Consider the following 24,483-nt stretch of genomic DNA (forward strand, 5'->3'; position numbering starts at 1 on the left):
GAACACCTATATGGACTATGGTTACAACTGAGAAGGGAATAGCTATTTTCAAAATAGTCAGGAAGGCCAGTATGTGGACAGAACTTTTCTATGATATACTGGGTAGCCCATTATGTTTCCATGTCTTCAGATAAGGAACCCAAACTATAATTGAGGCAGTTAGGATGGAAAATGAAAAGCAAAAGGTTGTAAACAGAGCTAGGACTTATTGTTCTCTTCAGGAATCCCTGCTCTAAAACAGGGTTATTCTGGTCGCACCCGTTTACTTCAAAATGTACTTTCCCAGGGTTTTATGACCCAACTTGCTCTTTTCTTGGGTTCACAAATAAGGTCCCAGCTACATAGGATTCACCACACTTCTTCACTTCTCAGTCCCATGGTGTAGATCAGTGACATAGATATTCTCAGCCTCTGGCCGAATGTTACCTCTTTATGCTTCTTGATGTGATGGCAGCATACTCCTACCAGCAAGACTTCATATTGCCCTTTCCTTAGGATATTCCCTTAGACATAATAGCAAGTATAGGCACCCCCTTGCCAGAATGCACCTTTCCTTGCCAACAGGGAAAGCTAAAAAAATGCTAAACACACCCAGCAGGAACCGGATTTGAAAATGTATGTACATCATTTTATCTTTTTTTTCAAAAAACATAAACACATATTTTCTATCGATCTACAAAAAGGATTAACTGATCTGTTTTCCTCTTTCCTTGAATTTTACTACAAAATGTTTCATTTATCCTAATCAGTTTCTCTTTTTTTTTATTCATTAATATGCTGGTCAAATATAGGCACATATTTGTTCAACTACTAAATTCAACAGTCAAAAACCCCATTCTGATCTAAAGTCCTAAGACTTAATTATAGTGTGATTCTAAAAGTTCTAAACCAAATACGAAACACGTGTACCTCTTTCTATAACTCATATACAATGACGCAAATGCAAAGAAATTCAAAAGCAGTGCATCACATATGGATTAGTTAATGTCGACCAACAACATCCCAATTGTTAAGACAAACACACAGTTCATTATTCTTATAAAATCTTCATCAATCGACTATTATCGGCAATCAGTTGCAATTTGTACTGCACCTTCATCAGGGATAACTCCAGGACATGGATGAGAAATTACACACTTTTTAATTCACATGTGTAGCCTAAGGTCTTCTCACCTATAAAATGAAGATAAGAAATGTCTCATTCATCTATTTTTTAATGCACAAGTTACATCTTACTTATTAAATCAATTACATCTTAAAGCTAAGTGGCTAGTTTAATTTCTGATTTCTCATTACTTAAATGACTAATTAGTCACACACTATACATGTTTAGTTATGTGCAATTTTAAATATCACAGTTAATGTACAGAGTAGGATGCCCCCTACACCTACATACACACACTCAATTGCTAAATATTCAGTTTCACAGGGTTAGCTTTACAGATATTTGTATTATAAAGGTGTACTATAAAAAAGTTGGCATTTCCATAGTTAAATTACAAACTAGATAACTACAATTCAATATACATTAGAAAAATTAACTAAGTGATGGGGTACGACATCAAAGGGAATTCCTTACAATGTCTTAATTGCTCTTGTCCACGATAGCTGTTTAATTTGTGGACTAATCAGTAACCCAGCCTGATCCATTATTCATGCTTTAGTGGAATAGTTTGTGGTTTACATCTAAGGTCCTATATCTTCCTGGTATCAAATAATCTTCGGGACAGAAAGGGGGATAGGTTTGAAAAACAACCCTGTTCTATATTGAGAATGTGGAAAGGATTCATCAGTAGTTAAGAGGATGGTTTTCTGAAGGTTCGTAACTATTGGACTTGATACCTTCAATCTTAACCTTTTACATTTTGGGGACCCCCAACCTATATCCATTGAGCTGCATCCCGCTCTGACACCATATGTGAGACAGGCATGGTATCAAGGGAGACACAGACTAAAAAGTAACAGTTTGAAAACCTTTATTATCAAACTTTGTGAGGTTTTGTAATGCCTATCTGGCCCTATCTCCAAGGGGGTTGTACCTTCATCTGATGATTCTAAGCGCCAAAGTTCGTCTGTGTCCAAACCTATGCTTGCTCTCACTCTTAAAGCAAATGTGAAAGGGGATCTTCTTAAAGGAGAGATGGTGATTCTAAAGAAAATGTAAACAGCTGGTTTCAAGTAGTCTTACCAATATGTGTAATTCATCCAGTTCAAAATAGCTAAAACTCAAAAGGGTCACCCTTGGAACCTTCCACGTAGGGCTCTTGCAGCAAACCAATACAATTCACACTGGTCTCTGGGTCTCATGGAGTTCCCTTCCCCAAGCTTCAATCTTTCCAGTTCCAAACAAAAAGACAGAGTTCCTGTTAGGCCTCTCTGGGTTCCCTTCCCCAAGTCCAGGCCTCTCTTCACAAAGTTCTGCTATGTCTTTAGTGGGCCTCTTAGGGTACCCTCCCCCCAAGCCTAGGCCCCTCTGGGATCAAGAGATTCACAGTTTCTTACATTACAATTCAACTGAGGATTCACAGTTCCATTTTGGCCTCCCAGGGTTCCCTTCCGCAAGTGTAGGCCCTTTCTTGCGAAGTTCACTGATGCCTCTTTTGGGCCTCTTAGGGGTCCCTTCCCCAAGCGTAGGCCCCTCTTCCCAATGTTCAATAATGTCTCTTGTGGGCCTCTCTGGGTTCTCTTCACCAAGCCTAGGCCCCTCTGGTCTCAAAAAAACAAAATGTTCCTCTTGTCAGGATGTATCTTTCACTATACAGTTCTTTCATGAGGGTATTGTGTTATACTATGTTTAATCCAACACAAAGTGTTCTTTACAAACTTAAAGGAGACAGGAAACCCCCTACCTGGAGAAGAGGCATTCGTAGAAGATGCTAGGAGAACCCTCCTGGGCGCACTCTGCCTACATGCTTGGTTAACAAGCAAGTGGGGAGTGGGTTTCCAGGGAAACCCTCTGGGGAAGAAAACCCTGATGGTCATGGTGTTTGGATGTCACCTCCCGTAGTATGTTCTGTTGGAGGTTTGTAGATTGAGAGAGCGTTGTTGGCCTCTATTCTAGTGCTGCGAGGTTCTGTGCAGCCGCAGGAGCTAAAGATTCAAAGATAGGATATGAGGGTGGTGGCTCCACTACTGAAAACCATAACCGTTAGAATCTTGCTTACCCAAATGGATGTGAGATGTGAAGCTGTAAGTGCTGAATGAAGCTGGTTTGTGTAGTAAAGAATGTCTGGAAAGGTTGAGTAGCGCTTTATGAATGGGAGAAGAATAGACAAAGTAAGAAGAAATAATCCTAAGCCTACCCTGTCTTAAAACATGCATCTGATTCCTTCTTGTCTTCCTACCTGCATTAGGAACAGCTGATAGCCACAATGCAGTTCTGTTTTCTGCTAAGCATTCGCAAACTTCCGGGTTTGCTGAACGCGAGGATAGTTGTCGTGGAGACGGAATGGCATCTACCGCGGAACCTGGTAAGAGCTACAGCGATATAATCTTTATGTGTGAAACAAGAGAACTATTGTCGGAGCTTTTCCTAATACGTTCCTACCCATGCAATAACGTACTTGAGCTGGTGTCAGTGCTGGGCTGTAATCGGAAGAATAACTGGAGGCACGGGATATGGGATGGCTGCTAAACTGGACTAGATCTAATAGAATGGGAGAAGCGACCGGGTTAGAGGAGGATGTAAGGCAGGGAAAGGATAAATAGCAGAGGATAAAGCAGATTAGAACAAACTCACAAAAAGAAGCCTTTTGGAGCATAGCAACGCGTTGCAGCCCTGTTGCGGCAGCTTGATAAATGTTTCTTGGCAACAGAGGAGTCTTCCAGGAAGAAGCAATGCCGGACACTGGAATGCTGCATGGTGTCCAAAGCGCCATCTTGGGAGAACCCACAGATATCAGACCAATGCTTCTCCACCTCTGCCATACGGACCATCTGTGCCCGCGGCCCCTAACATATTGTCAGAGACTTTTGAGAATGCCTGGTTCTTTGCTCCTCTCAGACGCGCTCACTCTGACCTCTTAACCCTCTCCTTATTTTCTGGCACCTTTTCCTCTTCTGTGCCTCTTTCACTCTTGTCATTTTCTACTTTGTTGTGTGTCCTTCACACCTTCTTTTTCTGTCGTGCACCCTTGCACCTGCTTTTCACCTTTCAGTACCTCTTGCACACTTCTCTTTACTTTTCACCTTGCTCTCCTGCACCTTCTTTTCCTCACCGTGCTCTCGGGCACCCTCTGTGTTTCATTTGGGTCTATTGCACCCCATTTCCCAGTTTCATGTTACTCTCACCCTCTCATGATTGTCCATTTTCCTTTAACTGTCTGTGTACTGTCTCTCTGTTTCAGATTGCCGGTGCCCCTCTCCTTCTTTTCATGTCACTCACACCCCCTCTTAGCTGCTTTCATGCCACCAGCACACTTGCTCTGTCTTTCTTTTTATCTGCGCCTCTAGCACACCCTTCTTACATTCTGCTTTCTTTGTCTTGTGCTTTGCTGTTACCTTTCTTTCACTTTGCTGTTTTTCTGCTTTTGCTTGACCAGGCTCTTCCTTTCAAGCACTCCTGCTCCTGCTCTGGCCACCAGCATGCTGGTTTCTCTCTCTGCTTCGTGAAACTCATCCACAGTAGCGCGGCGCTGGTGAGCAAGTCAAGTAAGTTCACATGGGTTTGGGTTGAGGTCAGGGTCTCACCACTTGCCCCTCACCCATCCCTGGGACACGCACGCATCCCAGGGGAACATGCACTGGCCTAACCAGGGCTGATAGGCTGCATTCCGCCCCACTTTGGCTCCCTGGGGACATGGCTCCCTCGCAACGCTGCAGCCCTTCACACACACCGGGCCAGCGTCTTGGCGTCCTGCACTCCACCGCTTTGTTCGGGCTCCTCTCCTTGCTGCATTCTGCTCCTTGGGCTCCTGGTTCCATCCAGCAACCCCAGCTCGCTCCTCGCAGAATCACCCTTTATATATTGTAGGTGAGAGTTAACGGGAGTCAGTTGTGCAGAGTTGGGGAAAAGTGCCTTGCCTGACTCTATTAGTCAGACAATGCAAAGGTGTTAGATGGTAGGCCTCCCTTTGTAGCCCTATGTTGTTGCTATGGGTAATTGTCATCATTCTCAGTCGCCTCGTCCCAGTACTTGTTGGAAATGGGTAGGGGGATAATGATAATAATGATAATGATGTGTTATTTATATAGCGCCTTAATCCAAAGCGCTTTACAGAGCACATATTTACATACAATATCACCCAACCGATACTGGTACTCATTTATCGACCTCGGAAGGATGAAAGGCTGAGTTGGCCTTGCTGGGATTTGAACCTGCGACCTGCAGATCACGCTCAGATCGCATCAGCGAGCGCTCAACCCACTGGGCTATCTTACCGGCATGGTGTGATCCCCCCAGACAGACTGAAATAGCCTGAATTTGTCTCATCCTCTTTTTATTACCAGGTGTGGGGATTTGTTGGGGCCCATTGTAACGCTCACCTGATTCTCGCAGAGGCGCCGGTCTTGACTGGGCGACTACCGTATCTTCAAAGGTGATGTGCAGCACCTGGTTGGCTCTTTGGGCTGGACCTCTGTGCCCTGTATGCCTGACGTGCAGAGTAAGATGTCTGCAGATAGAAAATACGGGGTTAATGAACTGGAGTTATTGGGGTGTCCCTATCTCTTTCCTCTTCTCCTCTCCTGTAGACCCCCACAGGTTAACGCTCTCACCTTAGGTAAGTGAATGCCGAGCTCTCCATCTGCCTCGGGGTAGGGTGCTGTAACCAGTTTCTTCACTGGATAGGTAGCGCAGGCCTCTTGACTTCAGAGGACTGCTGTCCGTCGTTTACTGCACGAACGGTAAGTTTCGAGTAACTCAAATGTCTTTAAAGTCTTTAATAATGATGTCTCCTGTTTTGCAGGGTTCCGGCGATAGCGGATGACGGGCTGAAGTGAGTTGAAGATGGAGCCTGTGTGATGAATAGAAGCGCCTGGAAGCACGTAAGTAAGCACTTGTTGCCAGCTTCACAATGCGCTCTAACTGTCTTTTTATTTTGCAGGTACAAGTTCGGAGCGGCTGCAGGGTGCCGGGATACCCACTGGGTTAGATGTGGAAAGGAGTAATGGCACGTGAGTATTAAAGTTCCCCAATGTCTTTAAACGCACCTTGTTTTGTCTTTCAGATGCGGGATGCAGCGCCGACGGCCTCCGGAGCGTGCGAAGAGTTGGTAAGCTTTTGTCTTTCAGATGCCGGAATGCAGTGTGAAGACCTCCGGAGCGCACGAAGAGTAGGTAAGCCTTTGCCTTTCAGATGCCGGAATGCTAACCTGTTCTTTCTTGTCTTTATAGGTGTTGCTGAAGACTGGATTCAGGATGGTAAGCCTTTTTCCTTTCAGATGCCGGAATGCTAACCTGTTCTTTCTTGTCTTTATAGGTGTTGCTGAAGACTGGATTCAGGATGGTAAGCCTTTTTCCTTAGGCCCAGGACCGGATGCAGAAGACACGATGAGCGTTCTGCTGCAGAGGGTGCAGAATAACGCAAAGCAAGATTCATCCACCGGGTGTGGTTTAAATAGCCTCCTGTAGTGCTTAGATGTCTCCTTCCACAGCCACGCCTAAGTAAGAAAAGAGTTCCTGGTAAGAAAAGAGTTCCTGCCTTCCAGAAGAGTTCCAGTGTTCTGAATCTAGGGAGTGGCTCCAGCCCCACCCAACAGGAAAAGTAGTTCCAAACAGAAGAGGATCAGAGGCTCAACTGGCAGGCAAGTAAGCAGCATGGTCTGCTGCAGGTAAGTCCACCCAAGCATTATGAGCCCGGCGCTTCCAGCGCAGGGACTGGGCATATTTATGAGCCTGGTGCCACTGGCGCCAGGACTGGGTCCAAAAGGTCCCAATTGGGACTGGTTGGCACTCGGAACCTGGGTTATGGATCTGCTTCCAAGGGAGTTGGGAAAACCCTGACCTTTTGGAAGCAGAGATCATGACAGTACCCCCCCTCAAGGCCCCTCCCAAACCGGGCTTCTCCGGGGGTTTTGGCTTGTCAGGAAATGTTCGGTGAAATCTTTTGATTAGGCGAGGAGCGTGGACATATTCAGCAGGTTCCCAGGATCTCTCTTGGGGGCCGTAGCCTTTCCAGTCAATTAGGTAGAATAGTTTAGATTTGGAGATCTTGGAGTCCAGAATGCTTTTGACTTCAAACTCAAGTTCTCCATCAACTAGGATAGGTTTTGGAGATTTGGTTAGTCGGGTTTGAGGTTGCACGGGTTTTAATAGAGAGACGTGGAAGACCGGATGTATCTTCATGTGCGGGGGCAAGTCCAACTTGACCGCTACTGGGTTTACTATGGTAGTGATGGAATAGGGACCAAGGTATCTTGGGTTGAATGTGCGTGGCCCTTTTAGAGATAGATATTTGGTGGATAACCAGACTTGATCCCCTACTTGATAGTGAGGGGCTTCCTTCCGATGTTGATCTGCTCCTTTCTTGTATTGTTCTTTAGCCCTTTGAAGGTGAGAAACAGCTTCCTTAAAGGCTTGGGTGATTGTAGAATGCAGATAGTCTACTGCTGGTGTTTCAAGATCTTGGAGGGGATCCAACTCCGAGGTTCGAGGGTGGCTGCCGTACAAAAGAAAAAACGGGGTTTTCCCAGTTCCCGAATGGACAGAGTTATTGTAGGCATACTCGGCTATCCAAAGGATATCTTTCCAAGTTTTTTCAGTTTGTTGCAGCATGCAGCGTAAATACTGTTCCAGAGTTTGATTGGTCCTCTCGGTTTGTCCGTCGGTCTGAGGGTGGTGACTGGTCGATAGTCTCACATCAATTTGAGCCGACCGACAGCAACTTCGCCAAAAATGAGAAATAAATTGACTACCTCGATCCGAAATTAGAACCGAAGGAAAACCGTGCAGTCGGACGATGTTTTCGAGTAATTCTCGGGCCAGAGTTGCTGCTGTTGGCAAGCCTTTGAGCGGAATGAAATGCGCCATCTTGGAGAATAAGTCCACGATTACTAGAATCGTATTGTATCCGGAGCATGGAGGTAGATCGGTGATGAAGTCCATAGAAAGCGTATGCCAAGGGCGAGGTGGGATGTCAATAGGGCGTAAGAGGCCTGCTGGTCTTTCCTTTTGACTCTTGTTTTGGGCGCATACTCCACAGGACATTATAAAGTCTCTGATATCTTTTTTCCAAGACGGCCACCAGAAGTAGCGCTTGATCTTTTCTGAGGTCTTGGCTATACCGGGATGACCTTCCATTAAAGAGTCGTGATAACAAGAGATTACTTTTTTCTGTAAATCTGTGCTGGGTAGGTATAATCGTTCTTGGAAATACAATAAGTTGTCCTTTACTGCAAAGTCCTTTCCCTGCAGATGCCAATTCTGTATGTCTGCTGGAGTTACAAGTTGCCTGGCTTTATCCTTAACTTCCTCTATGGATTCTGTGGCGATTACACCCAGAATTCTTTGTTCGGGAATGATTGGTACAGGTTTAGGGTTGATCAAGTGTTCTTCCACTCCCATCCGAGAAAGGGCATCGGCTTTACCGTTCTTTGTACCAGGTCGATAGGTAATTATGAAGTCAAACTCGGCAAAGAATAATGCCCAACGGAGTTGTCTAGAGGATTGGGCTTTTGCGGTTTTCAAATATTGCAGGTTTCGGTGATCCGTAATCACAGTAACGGTGTGTCGGGCCCCCAGCAGATAATGCCGCCAAGCCTTAAAGGCAGACTTGATAGCCAGAAGTTCCTTGTCAGTAATCGTGTAATTGACTTAAGGAGGCGAGAATTTGCGGGACCAAAATGCCACGGGATGCAACTGATTGGTTACCGGGTCCTTTTGTGATAGAACTGCCCCCATGGCATGGCTTGAAGCATCAGTTTCCACGATGTAGGGGAGTTCGGGGCGAGGGTGTTTTAAGATTGGTGCAGAGATAAATTTAGTCTTCAAATCCTGGAAAGCTTGTTCCGCCTCGGTAGACCATTCAAAACGTTTGTTTTTCTTTAACAAGGCAGTGATGGGCTGGACTATTCGAGAGAACTCGGGGATAAACCTGCGGTAAAAGTTAGCGAAGCCTAACATGCTTTGCACACCTTTTACGGAGGATGGTGATGGCCATTTGAGAACTGCATCGACCTTCTTTGAATCCATACGCACTCCGCCAGGTGATAATATGAATCCCAAGAATTCAACTTCAGTCACGTTGAAAACACATTTTTCCAACTTAGCGAAAAGTTTGTGTTGACGCAATCTTTCGAGGACCATTTTCACGTGTTTCCGATGTTCAGATTCCGATGAAGAATAAACGAGAATGTCGTCGATGTAAACAACAACACACACATCTATGAGCTCTCTGAGGACATCATTCATAAAATATTGAAAGGCGGCCGGGGCATTGCAAAGTCCGAAGGGCATGACCTGATATTCAAATAGCCCATACTTGGTGCGGAAGGCCGTCTTCCATTCATCGCCCTCTTTTACTCGTACCAAGTGGTAAGCTCCTCTAAGATCCAGCTTTGTATATATGCATGCTTTTCTGACTTGGTCCAGGAGTTCAGGGATCAAAGGTAACGGATATCTATTCTTAACGGTGATCTGGTTCAGGGAGCGATAATCGATACAAGTTCTAAGGTCTCCTTCCTTTTTTGGAACGAAGAACAAAGCTGAAGAGGCAGGGGACTTGGAAGGACGAATAGACCCATTTGCCAGGTATTGATCCAGGTATTGTCGAAGGTGAAGGTTCTCAGGCTCGGTGAGGGCATAAATTCTACTACAAGGAGGAGTAGATCCAGGTATCAGGTCTATCTGGCAGTCATAAGACCTATGAGGAGGTAGAGAGTTAGCCTGCTCCTTCCGGAAAACATCTTGGTATTCTAGGTATTCGGGAGGTAACTGGGGAGTCTCTGAAGAAATTGCTGCCAGTGCAACGCCAGGTGGAGGGTGACAAGTAGAGACACATTCTGGAAACTGGACCGTTCTTGCTCGCCAATCGATCAGAGGATTGTGTTTCTCTAACCAAGGTATTCCTAGAATAATCTGGAACTGAGGGGCCTTGATCACATCGAACACGATCTTCTCATGGTGTCCATCTTGACTTACTAGCGTCACCTCTTGAGTGGTATGCGTTACTGGCCCGGAGGCTATCTCCGTACCATCCACCGTAGTAATGACGTCCTTTACAGCCTTGGGACAAAGAGTTAGATTCATCCTCAAAACCATTTCATGATCCACATAATTGCCGATGGCACCGCTGTCGACGTAAGCTTCAATTGCATGTAATCGATCCGGATTATCAGGGCTAATGAGGACCATAGGTATCACGAAATGCGAGGTCACGGAACTGGTTTTCACGCTCGGCAAGAGGACCTCTATTCTTGTCGGGCGAGGTCGTTTCCCTGCTCAGAGTTTGTAACGGTGGTAACTGCAGCTCCTACTGCCTTCTTGGCAGGTTTCACCGGACAGTCTCGAAGAAAGTGCCCTGAGTTTCCGCAATATAGGCATAATTGCAACTGTTTTCTCCTTTCCCACTCCCTTTGTGTTAGAGGACCTTTCAGACCCCCTATTTGCATGGGTTCCCCGGAGTCTACTCCTTTGGAAGGAGTTGGCGGTTTGGAAAATACTCGAGCATCAAACTTGGAACGATCGGCCTTCCTGTTCTGCAGTCTGTGATCTATTTGAACGACCAAGTCTATATAATCCGAACAGTCTTGTGGGGGATTCACTACTTGGGCTAAAACGTCTTTGAGCTCTCCACGTAGACCTCTATAAAACAGCGTAATCCTTTTGTCCTCAGGCCATTGAGTTTCCACTATTAGTCTATTGAAAGATGCAATATAAGCCAAAAGGTCTTGATTACCCTGTCGCAACGAAAGAAGCTCATTGTCCAAGGCCTGCCCCTGTGCATGTCTTGCGAACAGTTTTTCCATACTAAGCTGAAAGGCTTGAAAATCATGGAGAACCGGATCATCTTGATTAACTAGAGGGATCGACCAGTCTGCCGCATTGCCACTAAGGTACGAAAGTACAAAAGCTACTTTAGCTTGATCAGTTGGAAAGGCTGCTGGCCGGCATAAGAAGTGCAACCGGCACTGATTGATAAATACCGCAAACCTCTTTGGGTCACCAGAAAATCGTTCGGGCGGAGCCAGAGGTACATTCCCAGGTAGGTTGATCTGCACTGGATTCATAGAGGATGTTGAAGGAAGATTTGCCCCTGATGCGGGTAGCGGGGTCTGTCCGGCTTGTGACTGTAGCAATTGTCTAGCAAGATCATCTGTTCTCTCCTTGGAAATAATTAGTTCCCTTCTTAGAGCGTTCGTTTCCTGACGAGCTGCATGCACTTCTGCCCTTAGTTCCCCAAGTAACCGGGCTAGGTGGTCAGTATCCGAGGTTTCCATAGCGCCTGGGCGAGAGTTTTGCGGTAGGCTTTGCGTTCTGTAACGCTCACCTGATTCTCGCAGAGGCGCCGGTCTTGACTGGGCGACTACCGTATCTTCAAAGGTGATGTGCAGCACCTGGTTGGCTCTTTGGGCTGGACCTCTGTGCCCTGTATGCCTGACGTGCAGAGTAAGATGTCTGCAGATAGAAAATACGGGGTTAATGAACTGGAGTTATTGGGGTGTCCCTATCTCTTTCCTCTTCTCCTCTCCTGTAGACCCCCACAGGTTAACGCTCTCACCTTAGGTAAGTGAATGCCGAGCTCTCCATCTGCCTCGGGGCAGGGTGCTGTAACCAGTTTCTTCACTGGATAGGTAGCGCAGGCCTCTTGACTTCAGAGGACTGCTGTCCGTCGTTTACTGCACGAACGGTAAGTTTCGAGTAACTCAAATGTCTTTAAAGTCTTTAATAATGATGTCTCCTGTTTTGCAGGGTTCCGGCGATAGCGGATGACGGGCTGAAGTGAGTTGAAGATGGAGCCTGTGTGATGAATAGAAGCGCCTGGAAGCACGTAAGTAAGCACTTGTTGCCAGCTTCACGATGCGCTCTAACTGTCTTTTTATTTTGCAGGTACAAGTTCGGAGCGGCTGCAGGGTGCCGGGATACCCACTGGGTTAGATGTGGAAAGGAGTAATGGCACGTGAGTATTAAAGTTCCCCAATGTCTTTAAACGCACCTTGTTTTGTCTTTCAGATGCGGGATGCAGCGCCGACGGCCTCCGGAGCGTGCGAAGAGTTGGTAAGCTTTTGTCTTTCAGATGCCGGAATGCAGTGTGAAGACCTCCGGAGCGCACAAAGAGTAGGTAAGCCTTTGCCTTTCAGATGCCGGAATGCTAACCTGTTCTTTCTTGTCTTTATAGGTGTTGCTGAAGACTGGATTCAGGATGGTAAGCCTTTTTCCTTAGGCCCAGGACCGGATGCAGAAGACACGATGAGCGTTCTGCTGTAGAGGGTGCAGAATAACGCAAAGCAAGATTCATCCACCGGGTGTGGTTTAAATAGCCTCCTGTAGTGCTTAGATGTCTCCTTCCACAGCCACGCCTAAGTAAGAAAAGAGTTCCTGGTAAGAAAAGAGTTCCTGCCTTCCAGAAGAGTTCCAGTGTTCTGAATCTAGGGAGTGGCTCCAGCCCCACCCAACAGGAAAAGTAGTTCCAAACAGAAGAGGATCAGAGGCTCAACTGGCAGGCAAGTAAGCAGCATGGTCTGCTGCAGGTAAGTCCACCCAAGCATTATGAGCCCGGCGCTTCCAGCGCAGGGACTGGGCATATTTATGATCCTGGTGCCACTGGCGCCAGGACTGGGTCCAAAAGGTCCCAATTGGGACTGGTTGGCACTCGGAACCTGGGTTATGGATCTGCTTCCAAGGGAGTTGGGAAAACCCTGACCTTTTGGAAGCAGAGATCATGACACCCATTAAGGTGAGGGAAGGATGCTAATTTCCCTTCTTTACTGGAGGGGGAAATCTGGGAGGAAAAATGTGGGGTCCCAGCATATCTTCTGGGTTTTTAAGAAGGAGAGATAGGGGTGGGTTAAGAGTTGGAAAAGGTTTTGGTTTCTCTAGATGGCCCTGGAATTCTATCTCCCCTTTTGATGAGGGAAGGTTAAGGGGCAGGACGGGACTTGGGTGACAATATCCCATGATCCTCCCTGGCTTGTCCACGCCCAGGGTTGGGATCGAAGAGCGATGGCCCTTCCCTGGCCACCTGAACAAAGGATCCCCAGAGACTATTTGTGACAATGCCCTCAGGTTTCTCACACTGTATAACGCCTATATTCCTCGGACCATGTAGTTATACAAAATGTTAAGAAAGTACTTGCTCTCATGTCATTGGCAACATGATGTCTTTATTTTACCACCCAGGCCTCCCATTTTACTTTTGATTCAATCTTTTTTAGTGGGTATTACAAGCAGCTGTTCATCCCGCAAAACACCAGCAATTTGCCTCAAAGGACTGATTTTATGCAAACTCTGTGTCTCTTTAACATTAATATCTCTCTAACGTGATGTTTAGTCTTTGTCCACCTGAGTCCATCAACATATTGGCGGTCCTTGACTCCATCGTGGTGTGTGCTTTCTCAACTCTCAGAGCGGCCTCGCACTTTGATCCTCTCCCATGCCGAATTGGCATCTTCGGCCGTTTTGAAAAGTTATTGCCTTTTTATAACGATATCAATGTGAACACGTTGCAGCATTCAGTGTTTAACGTCTTACTTCCTGTATCTGAAAATACTGTGTAACGAAATCCGCCATGTTTCAATGCGCCAACTTTAATCCTACATCGTTTTCAGATGTGGAAGTGACACTCCGGAGTTCAACTAATACCGTATGATGTCACACATTTCAGGGCCCTTCAAATGATTTGTTTTATTCAGATGAGCATCTTACTGTTTTCAGCTTTGTGAGATGCATATCAAATTCCCACGTTAGGAACACTGTCATCATTAGATTATATATATATATGTATATATACACACACACAAAAAAACTTTGTTGAGGGGACGTTATGGTTAAGTTGCCCTACCAAAAACCTGTGTACTTCATTAAAAATAAATTCTACCTCCCCATTATGGTTCAAATTAAAACCAAAAAATCATTGAAATTCGCCAGTTATGGTAAACTAAGCCCCCATACCTGCCATCACCACTGTGCACTGCTAACACTAACACCCAGAAAATGAAAAATGGCATTACAAATGTTATTGATGACATCACTGACGACATCAAATGGTTAGCCCCTTTGTTTTCGTTCCCTGCCACATATGTACATTCAGTAAAAAAACTTTGTTAAAGGGATGTTATACTTCACAGTAAAACCAAAAAACACTGCACATTCCCCCATTATGATACGCTCAGCAACCATAACTCGCAGCATCTAGGTGTAGTGCTAAGACTAACACCCAGGACATCAAATATGACATCACAAATATCATTGATGACATCACTGATGACATCACATGCCTGCCTCACTTATTTTGGTGCATTGCGAAATCTAGGCCAGGTGGTTTTATTCACTGACTATCACAATATAAAAATTGAAAAGGTGCTGTATATCAAAACGGTAACCTTGTCGTGTGTTCTTAAAGTACTTCCTTAGAGTCTGGTCTGAGCTCATAATGCATACGCATGGGGCAATAGCAGGCCTCAAACTCACAATTAATTTGTATACAGGAAGATAAACTTTCTGATGATGCTGTTTCTTTCTTCCTTACTTTAGTTTCCCTGTATGTGCCTTTGATTTGTATGCATTGGGTCTTCATATGTATTGTTTGTACTAGTACAAGTGTGTATTAAGTCTTGAATTGTTAGCGAGTTATTACATATTTAACATTACACAATCACCCCTGACATCTTGCTACCAACATAATAGAAAGAACCCCTTGTAGGTAGGGACTTTTCGTCAACATTATTTTCACATGTGATGTCTCAGTGATGTCATCAATGATATTTGTGATGTCATATTTGATGTCCTGGGTTTTAGTCTTAGCAATGCATGTAGATGCTGTGAGTTATGGTTGCTGATTTTACCATAACGGGGGAATGTGCAGTGTTTTTTGGTTTCACTGTGAAGTATAACATCCCTTTAACGTTTTTTTACTGAATATACATATATATATATATATATGTGTCAAGGACCGTAAACAAAGGGTCTAAACATGTGATACTCTATTGGCCGCGTCCCATCTCGGCACTGTCCTCTGGCTTTTCCACCAGTTGGCTGGCTTTTGACTGGATGCCTCGCTTCTGTATCAGCAAGGTTAGTGTTTTCTATCCTCCCAATCACTTTAACAGACTCTATGAAATAAGACATTAGACTGATTAGTGCCTTTTCTCTATTACCCTACAGGGTCCATGTTATGAATATTGATGTGAAATAGGAACAGTGAAAGTTTATACCCGGAAGATGGTTCATCTCCCTTTTTCTAACATCCAAAAAAAAGGAGACTTTTCCACTGGACGTTTATGCTGTTTTAAATTATTGATTCTGAATGTGTGAAGTGACACTTTTCTGTATTAATTCTTGTGACTGATTTACACAATGCCAGTCGTTGGAAGGCATTTCCCGTGTTTGATAAAAGTTCTGTACATTGTATGCTACATGAACTAATGTGCTCCCTATGGCTTTAATAGAGGACACTGTGTAAATTTGATCCTATCACTTCTAATAACTCATTGGATTTGACACATTAAAAATTCAAGAGTTAGCTCTATAATTCAGGCTCTGATTTATATGTACATTTTCTACTGAAGTTTCTAAATGTCGTGTCTGTTAACTTATGAGGTATTGCTATTTACCTTTTAATACTAAATGTTTGAATGCAACAGGTGCTCCAGTACCCAGAAATTCGCCTATACGGCGCTAAAACTATTAAAGTTACTTACCTTAATAGAGGGATTTTCTTCCCTGAAGAGTGCATTTGGGCCTGCTCTGTAGCAATACACAGCTCTGGTTCTGCTCGATTTTCTCTGTCCCAAGTGGCCTTGTGACGTATGCCCGCCTGCACCTGAAATTTTTATTACATTGTTCTCTAATCATTGCTGATATACATCTTCCTGAAACTTTGTTTCTCTCCTCAAGTGTCCATGATTATCTAAATTGCTCTGTGCACCCCTATACCCCACTTGTCTATAACCTTCTACGAGGTCATGGGGATTGGAAGTAGCAGGGAGTTGGTTGAGTGTTGGGAGGATGAGAGGGATCAATTTTTCCACTGTGATATTTTTCTTACTTCTCGTGGGGATGGGTGAGGCTAGCGCATTGTTGGTGATGGGGCTCGAGGCTTCGAGGGAAAAGGAGATGAGATGGTGGTCAGACCAGGCTTGCGGGGAGTTATTGGTGACGGATACCGAGCAGTTATATTCTGTTTCCCAGTCAAGGGTTCTCGCTTTGTTATGGGTGGGGCCAAATACTTTTTGTGTGAAACCTAGATCAGAGAGAGTGTTATTGATAAGAATGGCCTGGTGATCTTTGGAGTCTTTGTAGCCTAGGTTGAAATCCCCTAGTATGAGGCACTGGGAGGAGTTTTTTAAGTTGTTGGTGAGGATGGCACTGAGGTCTTCCTCGAAGGATCCTAAGGGTCCAGGTGGTCTATAAAGTAGGTGGATGGATATCGTTTGGGACTTGGCAGTGGGCAGCTTAGCTGTGAGTGATTCACATGATGGGAGGTGGGTAGCTGAGTCGAGTCTAATGTTGAGGTGGGTTTTGGCAATTATGGTCAGGCCTCCGCCTCTAGATTCTGTTCTATCCGCTCGGATGACGATGTAGTCGTTGGGGATGGCTAGCGATAGGGCTGGGCCGGCGGCTGCATGGAGCCAGGACTCTGTTATGGCTAAGAAGTCTAGGTCTTCAGCTAGAATGAGGTCTGCTATGTCTGTAGCATGTGCAAGTATGGAGCGTGCGTTAATAAGGGCACCTTTTATAGATGGGGCGGTAGTCTTGGTGGGGGTGTGCACTTTGTCTTTGGTCGAAGTATTAGGTGGGTTCGGTTTGAGTTTTTTCACCGTGAGGTTGGCGCAAGTGCTAATGGAGGAGCGGTTGGTTAGTTTGGATTAGGTGGAGTCCCTGGCTCAGGGCTCATGTAGTTTCGAGAGTCTGGACCGTAGTCTGGTGTTTCTTTCAGAGAGGCAGGGTGAAGTAGGAGGGGTGAGTTGGGGAAACATGGCTGTGGCGTATGGCTCTGAGGAGAGGGGTGAGATGGAGCCTAGGGCAACTGTACTGAAGGTGGAGCTATGCGAGCATGCAGAGTTGATAATGTGAAGGATAATTCTCAGCAGTATTGAGTAGGTACCTGGGAGGAACATTTTGGTGCCAATAGGTGGGTGATGGGAGACTAGGTTCCGAGACCATATATATGGCACAATGCAATGTGATAGGCAAGTAGTGGCAACTGATGCAGCCCAAATAAATTTGAAAATCAAACATAGGGCAAGATTCAGAGTACAGCCAAGTGGTAGCAACTGATGCAGCCCACCTAAATTCGAGAATCAAACATAGGGCAAGATGCAGAGTACAGGCAAATAGTAGCAACTTAGTATTAGCAAGTACGAAAATCAAACATGTGGCAGGATGCAGAGTGCAGGCAGAGGTTGCGATAGCATAGAAACTAGGAGCAGCAGCTATGCGTGTGCTGGGGTAGTGCTGCACAGGTAACAGGTGGGCAATATCTACGGCTCCCTCATATCTAGCAATAAGGCGCAGTGCCGATGGCAGCAGGTATTCAAAGGCCGTAGCGGTAGGTGCTAGGCGTAACAGAGGCATTCAAGTAGTCAAATGATCATATGTATGTGCAACCAGGTGCAACGAGCAGCATTGAGTCACAGTAAGGGCAAGTAAGCAAATTAGCCCATGGCAAGTTCAAAGTACAATAGTCACATGTGCGCACATAAACAGAAAGGGGCATCCTAAGGACATTATACCTCGCTGTGCCGCTTACAAACGAGATGAAACATGTTTGTAGAACACACCAGGTGTCCGGGATGGTTGCAAATGAGCAAAATGGAAGTGTGTTAAGGACAGTATACCTGTCCGTATCGTCCGCAGCCAAAATGGTGGCATCCGCAGAACAGGTGCGGTGGCTGGCAAGTTCTAAGTCAAACAAAATGGAGTTGTCCTAAGGACACTGGACCTGTCCGTACAGTTAGCATATCATGTATGCACATGCGCAGTACAACCGTAAGTATAGCGAACATTGCGCCTGTCCCTAACTGTCCGTCTCACTTGTGTCGCACTTTGAATTACTTTGAGAACCCGAACACTGTCCGTAGGACATTTGCGCGCATGCGCACGTTAGTAACTCTGCATTTGCTGTCCAGCGGACTCCCATTTCTGTCGCGGATGTGTTCAGGACGTCATCATGTGACCGCACCCACGCTGAGCATGTGGACTAATTTGCGCAGTTTGTGTGCTTCCGCAGCAGTACAAAAGAATGTGTAGACACAAGGCAAAATGTTGTAGAGTGTAAAAATATCATTTTACATATCTCAGACAATAGCTTACCTGAGGACTTGTGTCAAATTTTTGTACCGCTTTGCAGGGATGAAGACGGTCACGAGGCATACCCCTCCACCCCTATAAATGGCCACACCCCGAGCGCATCTTCATTGTCCTTCGAGCTATAGCAGATTGAGGTGTGTGTATTGCCTTTACTGCTGTAGTGACCAAAAGGAAAGTAATCGGCATGGCTTCCATGGCTGCTGTTGGTTAATTAGCCTCTGCACCACCCCCAAACCCAGCACCACCACCACCACCTCCCCAAGGGCCATGCAGAGATATATACTGGTGAGTATGTATAGAGCGAGGAAGAAGAGGAGGAAGATAATGAAGTGGAGGAACTCCGCACTAGGAGCACTCGCCAGGAGTCATGGATGTAGTGGTTGTTTTCTGTTTATGGGAATGTACCAAAAGCACGTGCAAACCTGGTGAGGTGTAACCAGTGCGAGGTGGTGCTGAGTCGCGGGAGACCTGGTGCGTACAGCTTTGGTATGACAATCATGAAGCGACACCTCACTTTGTTCCACACTGCGGACATTCGCAAGGTGGTGCCATGTGAAGACCGTAGTCGATTGAGTTCCTCCACAGCATCCTCCGAGTCTGATCCTCCCACCACAAGAGACACTCCTGTGGGGGATCGCCTCCCTCCAGCTGCCTCAGAAGCCATTCGCAATACTGTTGACCCTTACCTTTCAAAGGTGACAATATTGTGTATGTATTGTGACGTAGTACTCTGCAGGGGGGAGAGTTTTCGAAGTGCTTTTGAGGCCACGGTCACGGAGCACCAGAAGATCTGCTCCTTACCTAAGTGAAGCTCACCCTATATCTTTCTCTGTCCACTTGCCCTTTCTTATCCCCGTGGCTGCTGTCCCTTCCTTACCCTCCTTTGGCCTCCTCTCCTAGTGTGTCGTGTGCTGAGAACCAATAAACGAGAAAACAACAAAAATTACACAAAAGGCTTTTTTCAGAGCCGCCTTTCTCAGTTTAACAATAGAACTATGAAGTGACCGTTGTAGACCCCCGCGAAGTTGCGGAAAAGTTTGCGGACAGTCGTAGGAAAAAAAAAAGGAGGGTGCAAGGGGAGCAAACACAATGAAGTGCACGCTGGGAGTAAGTGGTGGCTCTGAAAACAGCCTTTCGGTGGTGTGTTGTGTGGGTCAAAAACTGTGGATTGGAGAAAACGGATTGTCACATAGGTTATTGTGAATCCAAAAGAGGTTGCAATGCATTTTGTACATTGCAAAGAAAAATCTGATTGCCAGCATATGTGAAATGGACTCCATCTCTGCGGAAAATGAAAGAGCTGCGAAACAAAATGTTTTCATTGTGGAATGAGGACATGCCAACATCTCTTAAAAAGGCACAAATTATTCGCATTGCGTCTCGCTTTCTCCATTTGTGGACCAAAAGCAGAAGAACGCATCCATATTTGTCTTTGTGCAATACGGGGGGAAAAGTATTTGACAATTTGGAAACATGTCCATGAGCTTCGCAAGTCCTTCCTTCATTGCAAATTGCAAAGAAATTCCAGTGACACGGCCTAACCGGTTTCCTCCGCAATGAATGATAAGTATATATGGAGGACGCTCTGTCAGTAAAGTAACACAGAGAGGTACCAAGTCCAGCCACCTCATGCCACGCACGCCATGCCAGTGCACTTCCACATGAGGAAATCCGAGATCTGCAGATAAACTGCAGCTTTCTGCATGCACCTTCAACCAATGTATCCATGAGTCTCCCAAAATCCAGATAATCTGTTTGCGAGCATGCAAAGCCATGGCTGTGTGGTCTCCTGTCAGGGAGAAGACGGTCTTACTAAATCACGCCTTTCAGAACACACCCACTGAACTTTACTGACCAATCCCTAGGTCCGCTCATTTTCATTTGCATGCGTCTCCACTGCAGAATTCCAGTTGCTGATATGTGCTGGCTGCAAACTACCGCCATGTCCGCGGACATGTATAGGATCAGAGCGTGACGACGGTACATTAAAGTATTATTCCCCTTTTTCCCCTTTAAGTTAGGCTCTGAAAAGAGCCGTTTATTTTATTTTTTTTGGGCAGATACCTTACAGACATCTGTTATTTTGTAAAAAAATTGTATTTTATGTCCTTATTTTACTCCTACAACCATTACAGAACATTCTCTAAAGCAAGCCTTACGTTCCAAAAGAACATCACATTTCCCAAAGAAGATAGCGCAACACCATCTGCTTCAAAGTAATCTGCATTACTTGCAACAATGTTTTCTTGGCTGCAGAAAAACATACCAGCGCGTAACATAAACACACGCATGCCGCGATTAATGATACACCTCCCAATATTTTGATCTGGACAGAAAAAGTAATTGTTGTCCCATTGTACTGTAGGGAGTAAATCAGAAAAAATTACTTTCGCAGTTGGAAGGATGTTCATGAGTGCGTCAACCAACTGTCCCAAATCTGCCAACAAATTATGTGCAGTCACGTAGCCCAAATGGCAAGCACCGTAGTGCAAAATTACGACATGAGGAGAGGTCATCGTACGTATGTGTCTGCAAACTTGCAGAATTGCGGCAACATTGGCATCAGTCTCAGCGTTCCACACCACCTCCACTCCTCTCATATCAAAATGATGTGCCACATGCCTACTCTCTGCATTATGTTGTAAACCATGGACAAAAATGTCTCCAAGCACCAAAACCGTGACCCTCTCCACCTCTGCCATCTTCAGTGTATGCACCATCTTTGGACACAAAAGAGTAATGTGAACATCTGATTGGCTGATGCCTACAGTCCCCTTTCCATGCAGGATTTGCTGTAGAAACCCGTATGTGACACGCCCTACCCGTGGACAAGCGTTGCCTACGTACGGCATGCAACTCTTACCCAGTCCTTTCACCCTTTCCACAGCGGTAGCAAATCGAGTCCCTCATTGGACACAACTAAGCAGTCACACAACCATCCACCAATCACATTGAAAATCGCCAAATGTAACTCCGTCATCAACATTGCGCCCTTCAAAATTACTGTCGATAATTCTGAATGGAAGTCACATATCATTGCAAAGGACCTACTTCAGAAGCTACTGTGCAAGTCTTGCGAATTTCTACGTACAGCTCCATGCATGCGCACATGCATGAGTATAGAGTAGAGGTATTTATATTTCAATCGGAGAACATGTGCAATCTTTATGATTTAATGTAAAACAAATTAATGTTGCTAAATGTGCATAGGCAATACATACCAACGCTCCCCCTTTTAAGTGCAAGATGTCCGATTTATTATTGACAAACCGCACGACTTCTTACTGTCTTCCGCAGAACCTATACAAACGTTGCAAGGATGCCTATTTAGGGCGAAACTGGATTTTGTATTAGAAAATGTCAGAGTTGTATACTGTGTACGGCCTACAGTAATGCTACTTACAATGTAATCGTATGACAAAAGTAAGCGCTCCCGATTGCTGTGGTGACATCTCCCTCTGAGGGTCTCCCGATTTTTCGGCATTGTGCTTTTAAATTGCAAGTACAACATTTTTTCCCATCTACCACTGTGCCCTATCGCTTACAAACCTCTCTCCTGTTGATAGTACACCTTGTAAAAAACAAGGCACTTTCATAACCTTAAAAATGTTAGCAATTTTGAAGGACTTGCAAGTAACATATTGCAAATCCCTTGCACAGCCTGCACAGAGTGAAGTGAAATGCGCACATGCACTGGGTTCAAATATGAAAGGAGAATGCTCTGACGAAAGAAGCACAATTAATGTGTGCAGTATCAGCACTGCTGTAAACACACAAAGTAATCAATTTTGTTTTTTTTGAATCGCAGTGAAGACTACTCTCCTGAGAATCAACAGCATCTACACTGCAGATGACATATCCGAAGAACCCTGGTTATTTTGCAAAAAAAAAGTAAGTACAGTACTACCTTTATATTGTAACTACTCCTCAAAGAGGCTGCATGGGTTATTTGTTTAATGTGGGCACCAAAGCAAACATTGATTTCTGAACCATTCTACCTACAAATATCCATGTATTGAACAAAGAATAACAGGCAGAATGGCTCACAAATCCCTGTGTGTTTGGAACTCAAATAACGTATGTAATCCTTAGAAGGTTAGATTTAGAAAAGTAGTTGCTGTTGCAAGTTTATGGCATTTCGTTTATTAATAATGCTTCTCGTCACCACTAGCCCACTTTGTAGTCTCATCTGAAGCACATTGTACTAGTATACAAACAGTAAAATAGCCTTACCAAATCATTGCAAGAGTCCAATACACATTCACACACCATAACAAAGAGCTTGCCCATCAGACTCATGCACGCATGCACACAGCACACATACATTATACAACAGACCAAACTATGCCTTCTTTTTTTCAACAGACACCAATGAATGCCTACCAAAAAGCAACTATGTAGAAAGGAACGCAGAAGTAGAGCAAATAAAAATAAAAGTGCCCAATCTAATCATCCATCTGTTGTAGAGTTTATAGAGAATGTTGGACGAAACCAGCTAATGCATTCGGTTAGCAAAACAAAAGAACCTTCAACTACCGAAACTTTACGTCCTCCATCAAAATGTGTCACAAAACACAAAAATGTTGGCAAAAAATCGGCTACCAGTACAGCTAACAATGCTCCTACTAATCCTGATAGTTTAACAAGAACCCATAGCAAAAAAAAGTATTTTATCAAAAATATTTCATCACAGAGTCCTTCAGAATCTACTAAGAAGAGGACCGAAATCATCCTCACCCCTTAAAACCTACCATAGAAAGTTAATCCTACAAGCTCTCGTGGACAGTGCAATCCTTCTGAAAAGGAAGTTGTTTATATTAGTTTTAAATAGGATGAAAGCACTAACAAAACTAAGTACCAAACTACAAAAGAAACTCAGCAATAAACGGAATGTGAACAAAAATATTTTTTTTAATGTATGTGGTGGTGAATGTAGTCATACAACAACCACAGAACCATATTTTAATGAAGAAGCATACAAACAAAATCAAACAAACACAATTGCCATCCATTGAAGTGGACAAGGGTATGAGAAAATCAATACTACCATCATGGAACAAGAAACACTGCTTACAAAAGTATCCTCTTTAAACTCAGAATTACCTCTCGATTCAGCAGAACTACACCGTCCAGTATACAAATGGCCATGCACATCAATGTGTGCCATTCCAAACAAAGCTTTCAAATGTTTATGTCAGTTCCTCAATCAGTATGTAAAAGGTAAAGACAAAAGTAAAATGAAAGTGCTGCAAAATATGGATATGTGTCCAGTGCGCAAATACACATGACTACAAGGACATTCATTAGCCTACATTTCTGGGCCTATTTGCAAAAGCACCTTCCATGATATCAAAAGGATATCAATACATCATTCAAGTGTAAGAAATCTAGTGTATAAAATATACTATGCAAAAACTCCAGCTTCAGAATTTGGCAATTTAAATAACACTCTTCTGCATGGTACACCGAAATACTTACAAGAAGAAATTGACCGTATTCAGAGAAAGTATTTTGGAAGTGAAAGCCACTTACAAAATGCAATAGTTTTAGAACATAGTAGCAACAATTCTGCACATAGCAACCTTCTATTACGCACATACAGAAAAGAAATAGTACAATTTAAAAGGTCATCGGCTGAAGTACCAAACCATGTGTGTGTGTTACTGCAGAACCTTTTACAAAAGGAACACGAAAAATGTAGACATAGCATACAAAATAGAAGACTATGAAGACTCTAAATGGGTTGAATTAGCGCTCTACCTTTTAGCAGAAAACAAATATGAACTAACTGAATGCCTAATATGTTGCAGTTACTGTACTACAAAATTAGACAACAACCACACTCCTTCACGTGCTATTACAAATAATTTGGAATTGTTCCCACTACCAAAAATCCTGCAACAACTCAATTTGTATGAGAGCATAATAACTCAAACAGTTCACCCATTTCAAGCAATTATACTCCTTCATCCAAAAACAGCAAAATTACCTTCCTCTGAATTTGTGAAAGGCATTCGTGGCAAAGTAGTTTATTTGCCATTAGATCTAATGGAAAATGTACACACTCTAGGAGTGCAA

The sequence above is a fragment of the Ambystoma mexicanum genome, chromosome 3q (assembly GCF_040938575.1).
Source record: "Ambystoma mexicanum isolate Mex_15411 chromosome 3q, UKY_AmexF1_1, whole genome shotgun sequence".
Classification (NCBI taxonomy): domain Eukaryota; kingdom Metazoa; phylum Chordata; class Amphibia; order Caudata; family Ambystomatidae; genus Ambystoma; species Ambystoma mexicanum.